Raw genomic sequence first — 12,420 nt, 5'->3', positions numbered from 1 at the left:
ATTAGCCCCAAACCTAGGATACCCAAGATATAAGATATAATTTGCTAAACACATGAAACTCAAGAAGAATGAAGACTGAAGTGTGGACACTATGCCCCTCCTTAGATTTGGGAACAAAACACCCATGGAAGGAGTTACAGAGACAAAGTTTGGAGCTGAGATGAAAGGATGGACCATGTAGAGACTGCCATATCCAGGGATCCACCCCATAATCAGCATCCAAACGCTGACACCATTGCATACACTAGCAAGATTTTATTGAAAGGACCCAGAAGTAGCTGTCTCTTGTGAGACTATGCCGGGGTCTAGCAAACACAGAAGTGTATGCTCACAGTCAGCTAATGGATGGATCATAGGGCTCCCAATGGAGGAGCTAGAGAAAGTAGCCAAGGAGCTAAAGGGATCTGCAACCCTATAGGTGGAACAACATTATGAACTAACCAGTACCCCGGAGCTCTTGACTCTAGCTGCATATATATCAAAAGATGGCCTAGTCGGCCATCACTGGAAAAAGAGGCCCATTGGACTTGCAAACTTTATATGCCCCAGTACAGGGGAACACCAGGGCCAAAAAGGGGGAGTGGGAGGGCAGGGGAGTGGGGGTGGGTGGATATGGGGGACTTTTGGTATAGCATTGGAAATGTAAATGAGCTAAATACCTAATAAAAAATGGAAAAAAAAAAGATTGTACCACCAAAAGTAAAAGTCAAGAGAGACCAATTAAGAAATATTAATGAATTCCAAATATTATTAGGAAATATTAATTAGCTAATACACATAAATATATTAACTACTTAAGAGCTGACTAATTTACTTCCAATGTTATGAGGTGATAATGATGTAAATAGTACAAGCAAATTATCAGCTGGAGCTGAGAGAGAATTGTCTCTGCTAGAAAAGAAATTACGGGATAAACATGTGGACCTTGTGGATAGAAAAATATGTTATATTTATTTATTTGGCCTTCTACTCATTAACCCTCAGAACCTTTTATGCAGAGAAAAGATAATATCTTAGAATATATAATTTTGGCATATAAGCAGATTAAAAAACATTAAAGGTCTGTGTAGAAAAGGTTTCTGAATTTATTATGAAAGGAAAAATGTGACTTCATCACTTAGAAAGACTAGAACCAGAAAAAAAAATTAATACCTTTTATTATAGCAAAGAATGCCTCACTATAGACAGAAAGTGAATATTGGTAAAGAGCTTGCAATAATTTTTGGAGAAATTAATAATAAGCTATGCAAAAGCAAGTAACTTCATTTTATAAAAAGAACCTAAAAGAACTAATTGAATTCTTTCTCATATAGTGAAAGGGACACAAATTTGTGGAATCTCTATTTTCTAAACTGGTGCAAACAAATCAGAAAATGTATTCTATAAGACAGAAAAAAAAAGGTAAGTAAGGTGGCTTAGAGCCCATATATTTCAGAGCTGTATGACATTCTTGTGATTTATGCAAGTTTTTCAGAATCTCTTACAAAAGTTACTGATTCTCAGCATAAAGAAAGAATTTTTTAGTATTGAAAGTGCTGTACTTAACATGATTCAGAATTATTTTTACTATTTATTCAAATAGAACAAGTAATCTGAAGTAGAAATCATCTACTGTATATAATATACTTCCAGATCGCATTGGCATTTACCAGGTCCTCTGGGACACTGATCAGCTATTAGAAAATATGCTGGAACCTTCAGAATTTCATAAAAAGCACCATGTTAACAGCAAAGGTTTAAAGAAAGATATTTCTATCACTTAGCAACAAAACAAGGAAATTATATGGAAATGCCCTACCTGTTCTTTGTATAGTGAAACTCCATTATATACAAGGAATAACTCAAAATGTTCCCAAAGAAATTTGGCAAATGGATGGCTCCATTTTGTTTTGCACCATTTGGAAATTAAAGTATTCTCACATACCATGGATACATATTCTATAAGTTTTGAAAAGTTCAATTTAATAATTATACATTTATTAGAAGTTATGGCTACTATATGGATACCTGTACAAATTGACAGGGCTCCATCATGTCTCTAATAAAATGAGTTAATTTTTTGCATATTATAATATAAAGCATATTATAGATATATCATACAATTCTACAGGACAAGCACTTGTAAAGAGATGTAATCATACATTAAAAGAGATGCTTAACAAACCAAAAAAATGGTAATAAAAACTCCAGAGATAGATTGCATAGTGCTTTTATGTTTTACTTTGAATTTATAAAATGCTAGTAAAAAGCAACTTCTGAGAAACACTGGGTTTTTGGGGAAAAAAAATCTTCTGAATTAGAGTAACCTATTTTAAGGATGTCCTAACTTCAGAAAAGAAGGCAGGAAATGTGTTGTATCGAGGAAGAGATTTTTGTCTATGTTTGAAAAGGTGAAGAAAAGGTATGACTTCCATTCAAATTTAAAAAGATTATACTTGACTGTGAGAGACCTCCTGAAGATCTAAGCTGCACACATGAAGGAAGAAATCAAGAAGAATAACAAATCAGGTAAAGGATATGCTGATCACTTTACATAGGAACGGCCTAAAATTGGTTTAGACATGAAAATCTCTAGCCAGGACTTCAGCTGAGCATTGACAATAAATCTTGTTTTCTACAGAATCCTCAGAAATTACCATGCCATCATTTTATATGGCATGGCTGAAAATTTATATTACAATTTTGTCATACAGTACAAATTAACTTTTAGAATAAAAGCATTAAAAAGCAAAATATTTACATTCAGTGTAGACTTTGTATATTGATATAGATTTAGGATTATATTTTTTTAAAACAATTTTATTAGATATTTTCTTTATTTACATTTCAAATGCTATCCTGAAAGTCCCCTATACCCTCCCCCTGCCCTGCTCCTCAACCCACCCACTCCTGCTTCCTAGCCCTGGCATTTCCCTGTACTGGGGCATATAATCTTCACAAGACCAACGTGTGTGTGTGTGTGTGTGTGTGTGTGTGTGTGTGTACTCTTGTTTACGATGTTCTTCCTATGCCACTCCTTAAAAATACTATGGGAAGTTCCACTCTTTTTAAAACCTATTATTACAAAATGTTTAGCACACTGAGAAATATATCTTAGTAGTCAGTCAATCAAAGATATGGTAATGTTAGGTCCTAGTTTAAATACATAAATAAGACATATTTAATATCCAGTATAATTTTTCAAAGTCAGTCATATAGCAAACTGATTAAAACAGGCAACATTTGCTGATTTAGATATACTACAGATAGATAATCTTGAACAAAACAAAACCTTAAAGATCTACCAAATATGGTATTTAAAGATGCTTTATTAAAAAAAGGACTTTTGACACTGAGATATGTCTGCATCAGAAGCTACAGATGAGTGCAACACAAACAAAATACAAGAAATAGAAGAGAAAATCTCAGGCATAGAAAATACCATAGAGGATACTGATACATTGGTCAAAGATAATACAAAGCATTACAAGGTCCTAACCCAAAACATACAGAAAATTCATGACACAGTGAAAAGACTAAACTTAAGATTAGTAGGAACAGAAGAGGGCAAGAAGATTCCAAGTACAAAGGATTAGGAAATATCTGCAACAACATCATAGAAGATAATTTCCCTAACCTAAAGAAATAGCTGGACAAAAATGTAGAAAAATCCTATAGAAAATCAAATATATTGGACCAGAAAATCCTCTTGTAACATAATAATCATAACATTAAATGCACAGAACAAAGAAAAAATATTAAAAGCTGTGAAAGAAAATGGCCAAGTAACAGATAAATCAGACCTATCAGAATTATACCGAACTTCTCAACAGAGACTCTAAAACCCAGAATATCCGACACAGATATCATACAGAACCTAAGAAAACATAAATGCTAGCCCAGGCTACTATAACCAGGAAAACTCTCAATTACCATAGATGAAGAAACTAATATAGTTCATGAAAGAAAAAAAAAATTTAAACAACATAGTTTTACGAAACAAGCCTACAGAAGATGTTAGAAGGAAAACTCCAACGCAAGCATGGTAACTATATTCAAGAAAACACAAGAAATTAATGAGTTCACAACAAACGCCCAAAACAGAGAGTCACATGAATACATATTACTACCTCTAACAGAAAAACAGGAACTATCAATATCAGTGGATTCAATTTCTTAATAAAAATACATAGACTAACAGACTGGATACATAAATATTATCCAACTTTTTGCTGTGCACAAGAAACACACCTCAGTGACAACAACAGTTACTACCCCAAAGTAAAGGGCTGTCAAAAAGTTTTCCAAGCGAATGGGCCCCAGAAGCAAGCCAGAGTATCCTTTCTAATACCCAATAAAATACACTCTCAACCAAAAGTTACCAAATGAGTTACAAAAGGCCACTTCATATTCCTCAAGGGACAAATCCACCAAGATTAACTCTCAGTACTGAACATCTATGCTCCAAATTCAAGGGCACATATTCATAAAATAAATTCTACTACTGCACAAAACATACAAAATAATAGTGGGAGACATTAAAACCCTACCAATGGACAGGTCATTGAAATAGATCCTAAACAGGGACACAGTGAAACTAACAGAAGTTATGAACAAATTGGATTTAAGAGAGAGCTACAGAACATTTCACCTAAAACAAAAGAATATACCTCCTCATGGAACCTTTTCCAAAGTTGACATTATAATGGACACAAATCAGGCCTCAAAAGACACAAGAAGATCTAAATATTCCCATGCATTATAGCAGATTATGAAGATTAAAGTGGCACTTCAATAACAGGAAAGAAAGAAAGAAAGAAAGAAAGAAAGAAAGAAAGAAAGAAAGAAAGAAAGAAAGAAAGAAAGAAAGGAAGGAAGGAAGGAAGGAAGGAAGGAAGGAAGGAAGGAAGGAAGGAAGAAAACCTAAAAGCCCATGTACTCATGGAAACTGAATAACTCACTATTCAATGATAACCTCCAACTGAAGAATAGATACAGAAAATGTGGTTCATTTACACAATGGGATACTATTTCGTTATTAAAAATATGGATATGATGAATTTTACCAACAACTTGATGGGATTAAAAAATATCATTCTGAATTAGGTAACCCAGGACTCAAACGGACATGCATGATATGTAGTCACTAGTAAGTGTATAATAGCCAAAAAGTACAGAATATTCATGATACAACTCACAAACCATGTGATGCTTAACGAGAAGAAAGGCCCAAGTGTGGATATTTCAATCCCACTTAGAATGAGGGATAAAATAACCTTATGAGGCAGAGGGAGGGAAGGAAATGGGGGAGGGGAGAGGGACATGAAAAGGTGATTAGGATGAGAACTGGGGATAGAGAGGAGAAAACCCCAGTGGGCCAGAAATATGCAACTGTGGTAGGTGGTTCAGGATGGGGGTAACCTCCAGAAAGTCCCAGACATAGGATATTAGAGGTTGACAGGATCCAATGAGGATGACCTTAGCCAAAATGCCCAATACTGGGGAGATAAAATCTGTAGAGATCACCTCCTGTAGATAGACATGGGCCCCCAGTTGAGACATGGGGCAACCTAACTATATTCAAAATTTTTACAAAAGAACTGTTTTTGTTCTATGGAAATGCAGGGACAATAAATGATTAAAATCTGTGGATCTTGATTTGTATCTATTTTAAAAGATAAATACAATGAAGAAATTATTCTCATTTGTTACATAAAATGATATTATATTTAAATGATTCATTATGTTTAGTATATTGTACAAAAGATATCATGCAGAGAAACTTATCTTGTTTTATAATAAATTATATTTTGTTTAAAACTTATGGTTGAGTAAGGAGATAACATAGGGTTTGGAGCACTGCATGCTTTTCTAGAGGATCACAGTTTGTTTCTGAGCATCCGTATCATAGCTTGCAACATCTGTATCCCTATTTCCAATGGATTTAATGACTTTGTACGTATTTCAAGTGTACTAAGCATGCACATAGTGTACTTATGCACACAAAATATCCTTACAGATCCAATTAGAACACTTTTTTATTTAAATGTTAAAATGTATTTCACACATATAAGTGACTTTATCCCCTTTTTTTATTTCCACGATATTTTTATTGCTTATTTTGGAATTTCATATAATACAACCCAATCAATTTCATTTCCCAGACTCTCCAGGTCCACTCTCCACTCTTGTGGCATCCCTAAAAGAAACGAAGAAGGAAAAAACAAAACAAAACAAAAAACAATGACAACAAAAAAACCAACCAACCAACCAAACAAACAAATGCAAAAAAACAAGTCCGATTTTTGTTGCCTATATAGTCACTTGAGCATGGTTAAACTTCCAATGACCACCTCCATATAGACAACAATCACAACAACACAACAACAGCAACAACAAAATCTGAGTTCTTTCCCAGGGCCATCAATGTCAGTTGTATTAACGGTGAAGTGTAACACATCAGGATCTCTATCACAAGTTTTAAGAGTTCTCTTCAGTGGCTTCCTATCTAGATCATGTACATGCCCATGGTCCAGGCAATAGCCAGAAACCATGCAGAAATATTATAATTTCTAGTAGCACTTTTTCCTTTTCTTTAAAATAGATTCTTTTCTCACATGATATATCCTGATTACAGTTTTCCCTCCTGCTTTTCTCTCTCCTTGCCCAAATTCCTCCTGTCTCTTCTTTGGATACCAGAAAGAAAATATTGAACAATCGTACCTTGGCACTCTGGAAAATCTCACTCTTTCTTTAAAGACATTCCTCCTCCTGCTTGTTTTCTGACCTACATTGCTTTGTTTCCTGCTTTCTTGGACCATATCTCAATTAAGTATGTCGTTTTCTTCTTAATTTTTTGCTGTGTTCCACCTTCTGAAAGAAACTATTACTTACAGTTCATGTTCCCTGTTATTCTTTCTCAAACGTTAATGAAACAATTATATGCCTTCTTGTTTTGTCTATTTTCACACTTATTAATCAATATTAAGAACACACAAAATGGAACCCTGATTTCCCTGAAAGAATTGGACATAGACAAAAGAAAATAAAGGGTTTATATCTTTCATTCAGATCTCTTAAATATGTGAACACTTACTACTGAGACAGTGACAGTTGTCACTAATCAGTGTGATCTCTAAGGTTAAAATATCCAGGCTATCCTGAGCCTGTAGTTTGGCTTTCTCCCAGGTATTAAGGCAACTCCTCAGCTGCCATCTGCCTGGCTCCCTAGTTCCCTATGCGGACTTGCAGTCCATATAGCTATCAGTTCCTTTGCCTGCACTTTGAAACATGTAGCTGGCCTTAGCAACTTCATTCTCTAAAATCACAACAGCTAGAGGTGCCTTTTCCAGTCTGAGGATCTGAAGACATAACAGTAGAAACTGAGTTAGCAATCAACACACCTGTTTTTTCTTCAACCAGCATTACTGAAGAAAGTGGAAACCATTGAAAACAATACACTTTTTGAGTTTATTGTCAACAATTTATGACATTGGGGGAACATAAAATGTGTGAAACTGTTGCAATAGAATGTGTTTTGTTTTGTTTTGTTTGTAAAATTGATGTGCCACTTTAAGACATATTCCCTTTATGAGATAGGGTAGTTACAGAGAAATCAATCTATGCCTTCCCATTATTTCCAGTCTGGCAGATTTATTAGGAATATGTAAACGTATGTTCCATTTTGTCTTGGCCCTGCAAGAAAATATATCTGCTGCCTACTCCAAATGGTTTTGAGTTATGGTCGGTCTTCATAAGATAATACCTCTAAGCTTGGATGTGTCCAAGTCACATTTTGACAAAGTAAAGCAATGCATTCTCTTAGAGCATACTCTTCCTCAGCAGAAGTTATAACAGTAAGAGATTCTATTTGTTCTAGGAACTGCTGGACTTGCTGTCTGATGAACCCAATAGAAATGAAGGAACTAATTCCCCTGAAAATAAAACTCAGTACTTTTCAGTCTCAACTGGCTTTTTCATTCATCCACAGATTGCTTAAAACCCTAATATTGCTGGATTACAGTGTTGCAATTTGAACATTTCAGTTTTAAAGATAAAAATTAACGTGAAACCCTTATTGTAGGGTCTAATTTCATTTATTATAGAAGAGATCAGAAATCACAGAGGACAATTATCCTCAAAATTCACCAATGTGGCAATAGTCAAAAGCCAAGAAGAAAGGTTCAAGAAAATTAACTACCAAATGTCACCATGATCTGAAATTCCAGTGATACAGCAGGACAACAATGGCTTTGGGAATATTACCTGCATAGAACTGGTGTATTATTTACTTCTTTTTGGTGACATGTTCTGCAGATGTACAAGATCATTAACCTGTAAATTTTCTATTGGATCTGCTCTACTTACATATAAACTGATTACACTGAAGTAAAACTTGCATTTCTTAGACTTCCTAGTCATCTTCTGTGTATTCATTTGGCACAAATCCACTCAAGACAGCATGGGGCATTTCAATCACCGCAGAAGGTTTAACCAGACTGTGCTAATATTATTAGCTACAATTGTCATACAACACAAAGACTCGAATAATCAAGCAATCTATTATTGGAATTCTTTTACTACAAAAAATTCATGCATTCGGGATTGAGATGATGAAACATACACAGTTCTCTTTATAGATAAGTCATTTAAACAGTAATATTTTCTTCTCTATTCTCAGATTAAAAATTGATCTATAAACTTAGATTCTCATCCTATTTTTTAAACTGTGAAAATGGAGAAGTAAAGCCTGGTTATTAGATTTCCCTGACATTCCATATTTCAAAATAGTATATTTATCATGACCTGAAATAAAAATGGAAGTTAAAGAAATAAATTCATAGAATTATCACTTATATTAATTAATCTTATTATACATCTATGAAATTGATATTCATTATGTTGTATTCTGAATCAATCCAACAAAATTATGTCAGTGATATAGAAATGCCTCATATACATCATGCAAAACTTATGGGATACTCCATGTAACAAAAACAAAACATGAGCTTTGAGAAAATTCTGTATTCTACATTTCTGTTCATTAAAAATATTTGATACTAAAATATAAAATAATACATTAATTTTAAAATGAAACAGATTCTGCCTGACTGTGATACTGACACTTATTTAATTATTTAAATACTTGGAATATAATAATATTATTATAAAATAATATGATTATGAATATTGTGTGCCTTCTCATTCTTTTTCCATTATTAATTTCATTTGCTGAGTATTTTTTGCTTTGTGGAAATACTAAGTATGAATCTCAGATACTCATCATGATAATTAGCCAACATTAATATGTAAATTGTTGAACTTCAGAGTCTCTATTGTGATACCCTATGTTTTGTGAATTTTGTAAATACTGGCAAACACTGAGTAACATACATTACAGCTTTGTCAGTAGTATCAACTCTCTGAAATGTTTTGCCTCTAGGACTAATTGCTACATCTTCTCATCTAATGTAACTGCAACACCGATATTTTCTTTCTCTCTATCTCTCCATTTTCCAGAATGTTCTTTAATTGATATTATTTACTATGCATTTTCAGTCTGATTTATCTTACCAACATTTATCAACAGTTATTTGAGTGTCTTCATACTATCACATGGTTGTGTAACGTTTTCGTATATTCACTTGTTTATTTTTCTTGAATAAAAGAAAAAATAAATTGTTATATTTATTTTAAAATTTTTGAAAGTTTATAAATGTATACCATCTATCTTTTGATATCCATTCCTGCATTGTCCAGGGTGCCACAAGCAACACATCTTTCCAACCTCATATCCACTCTTTTCTTCCTTCCTTACTCCTTCCCTCTCTCCTTCCCTTCCTTCTGTACTTTCTTTTTGGTTATAATCCATTGTTTGAAATCAATGCTGCCCATACGTGGATATGTCATTTCTCACCTACCACCAATGGTTCCCTGATTCCTCCCGTGTTAATCATCTGCTAACAGTATAAAATTTCTAATACCTACCAATTGAACCAGCAAAATTAGACACTGATCCCTTTGTTTGCCTTCTCTCTTCTACAGCTGAAGACATAATTTTCTTGTATTACAAAAAGGAAAGAACTTTTCTTCCAGTGAGATCAAGATAGGATGCCAACCCTCACCAAAGAAATTATTACGCTGAAATGTAGTTTGGTGAGTCTTCCTGTTCCTTGTTCCTCTCGCTTACTTACAGAAACATGAGTAAAAGGTTACTTAAGGGAGCATGAGTGATTTTAAATAGGTATATTACTGAAAAGCACATGAATCATGACTAAACAAAATTGTTTACTAGGAACTTCCTGTCCTAGATGCTGGCTAGTGCCCACAAGGTCTTATCACCAGCATTTGTTTCTGCTCTTAAAACTTTGCCCTCGTGAATTTAGTAAAGTGATGATATCCCTGGGCCTCATAAGTGCCTGTAGATTTCTGAGTTTTATGATATAGTTCCTGCCTCCAAGAAGGGATGTTTTACTTTGAAGAAAACAGTTGCATGACACTCTCTTCTAAATTATAACTCACAATGTTTACTTGTTTGCTACTAAAAACAGAATGTAAAATTACTTCTTTATGGGTAAATGTGTTAGGCACACTAGTTAAGTTATATGAAATACATTTACTTCTCAGTATCCTCCTGTGATTATCTTAGGTTTCTTAGTCATCACTACTGATCACAACCTAATGCCCATATTTTCTATAATTTCAATGATGTATCACACATTCTGCTTTTGCCACCCAGTACATCCAATCCAGCTGCCACTAACAATAAAATGTACCCTTATTTTATTTTAAGCCATGTATAAGGTATGCATTTAAAGATGTTTTGGAAAGAATCCAAAAGGGTGAAATCTGGAGCATATATAATGTTTTATATGATCAGCTACACCATGGTACTTTAGTCTGTCAGTAAAATATTTTTCTATTCTGCTAGAAACTTCAGATCTGAGTTAGAATAGGAAAAAAATGACACTTTTTATAATAGGAACATCTTATAGAAAATGGAGTAAAATTTCTTTTCTTATATTTTATAAACATGTCTCTAATTTCTGCAGACTTTATAAGTAATTGTAGAAAAATTTCTGAAATTTGCTCATTTATTAAGTATCCTGGTATATATATACACATCTATCTATCTATATATATATATATACATACATACATACATATATATATATATGTATATATATATATCATGGATACTTTCTTTTAAAAATGGATATGATATTTATTCTTATGTTTTTATTTTTTAGAGCTTTATTGTAGAAAGCAGAGAGAAAGAGGGAAGGTAAAAGAAAGAGAGAGGTGGCAATGGCCACAATGAGAGAAGGGAGGAAGGGAGGGAGAAAAGGAGGGCTAGAGATGAGAGAAAGAATGGTGAGAGCTTAAGAGAGCGATACTTACTCTTATATTATTGGCAAAATTATTAATAGCAATTAAATCTATTGAGTTAATATTTTTAAATTGTTTAATCCTTCATAAGTAATGTGTGCATTAAAGCTAATACAGATCTTGTCTAGAATAGAATATATTATTATTTCAAATACAATTCCTGAATTTGAAATTATTCATTTGTTATTTAGGTACAGATAGTCTCTGATGTTATAAATTAATAAAATTAAGTTTATTTCTATTCAGTACCATAGACTTTAAAAACATAAAGTTAACAACCATGGTATAAATATTAAAGGGCTGAGCAGAGATCTGTCTGCTGAATAAATTAATTTTGTTAAAGCATGTATTTAGCAGGATTCACAGAAAGAAGAAGTACAAAAGAATCCACAGTTTACCAGAAATAATTTGAATAAAAATAAGATAATTAATAACTCTGATGCAAATTTTAAAAAGGTAGAACAGATTATAGAGGGAGTCAAGGTTACCTTTAAACAAAAGGCCTCTGAGAAAGGTAAGCCTGGTTTCAAAATCTAGTTAGTAGGGTTTTTTTTTGTTTGTTTGTTTTTAATTGGATATTTTCTTTATCTACAATTCAAAAGTTTTCTCCTTTCCAGGTCTCCCCTTCAGAAAACCCCTATCCCATCTCCCTTTCCCTTGGCATTTCTATAAAGGGGGAAGAAAACAGTTCCACTTTACGTTTTCTTGTTAAAGATTAGTGTGGCATATGTAAATGGTTTGCATATTTATCTGAAGGGCATTAATTTCTTATTATGTAGTGGGTGATACATTGCTGCTTGTAGTCTTACATACTTAATTCTAGTCACTCTTCCTAAGTTAGAACTTGCTCTACACTTTAGAAAAGAAACCGGTGCATAATGTTTTACTACTGTGAATGTTTTAAAACCATGGAAATATTATGCATGTGTCTTCATATTTGTGTTTATTGAAAATTAATTACTCAGAAAGGCATCCACATTTTCACAGAAAATGAAAAATAAGAAATAGGTTCAGAAGTTCTGTTATTTATTTTGCCAATGAAATATGACATTT

The 12,420-nt window shown here is 33.3% G+C and overlaps 1 long non-coding RNA gene across 1 annotated transcript in view; it reads right to left on the bottom strand.

Annotated features, from left to right (window-relative positions):
- The window catches only part of C230029F24Rik (RIKEN cDNA C230029F24 gene), a 95,816-nt gene extending 89,001 nt beyond the window's left edge, over positions 1-6,815 (bottom strand). The window contains exon 1 of the long non-coding RNA NR_151585.1: positions 6,703-6,815. This is a non-coding gene — a long non-coding RNA (RIKEN cDNA C230029F24 gene). The remainder of the gene's footprint in view (positions 1-6,702) is intronic.
- Positions 6,816-12,420: the final 5,605 nt, after the last annotated feature.

The sequence above is a fragment of the Mus musculus genome, chromosome 1 (assembly GCF_000001635.26).
Source record: "Mus musculus strain C57BL/6J chromosome 1, GRCm38.p6 C57BL/6J".
Lineage (NCBI taxonomy): Eukaryota > Metazoa > Chordata > Mammalia > Rodentia > Muridae > Mus > Mus musculus.
Note: the sequence above shows the minus strand (reverse complement) of the source record. Positions and strands in the feature narration are given on the sequence as shown.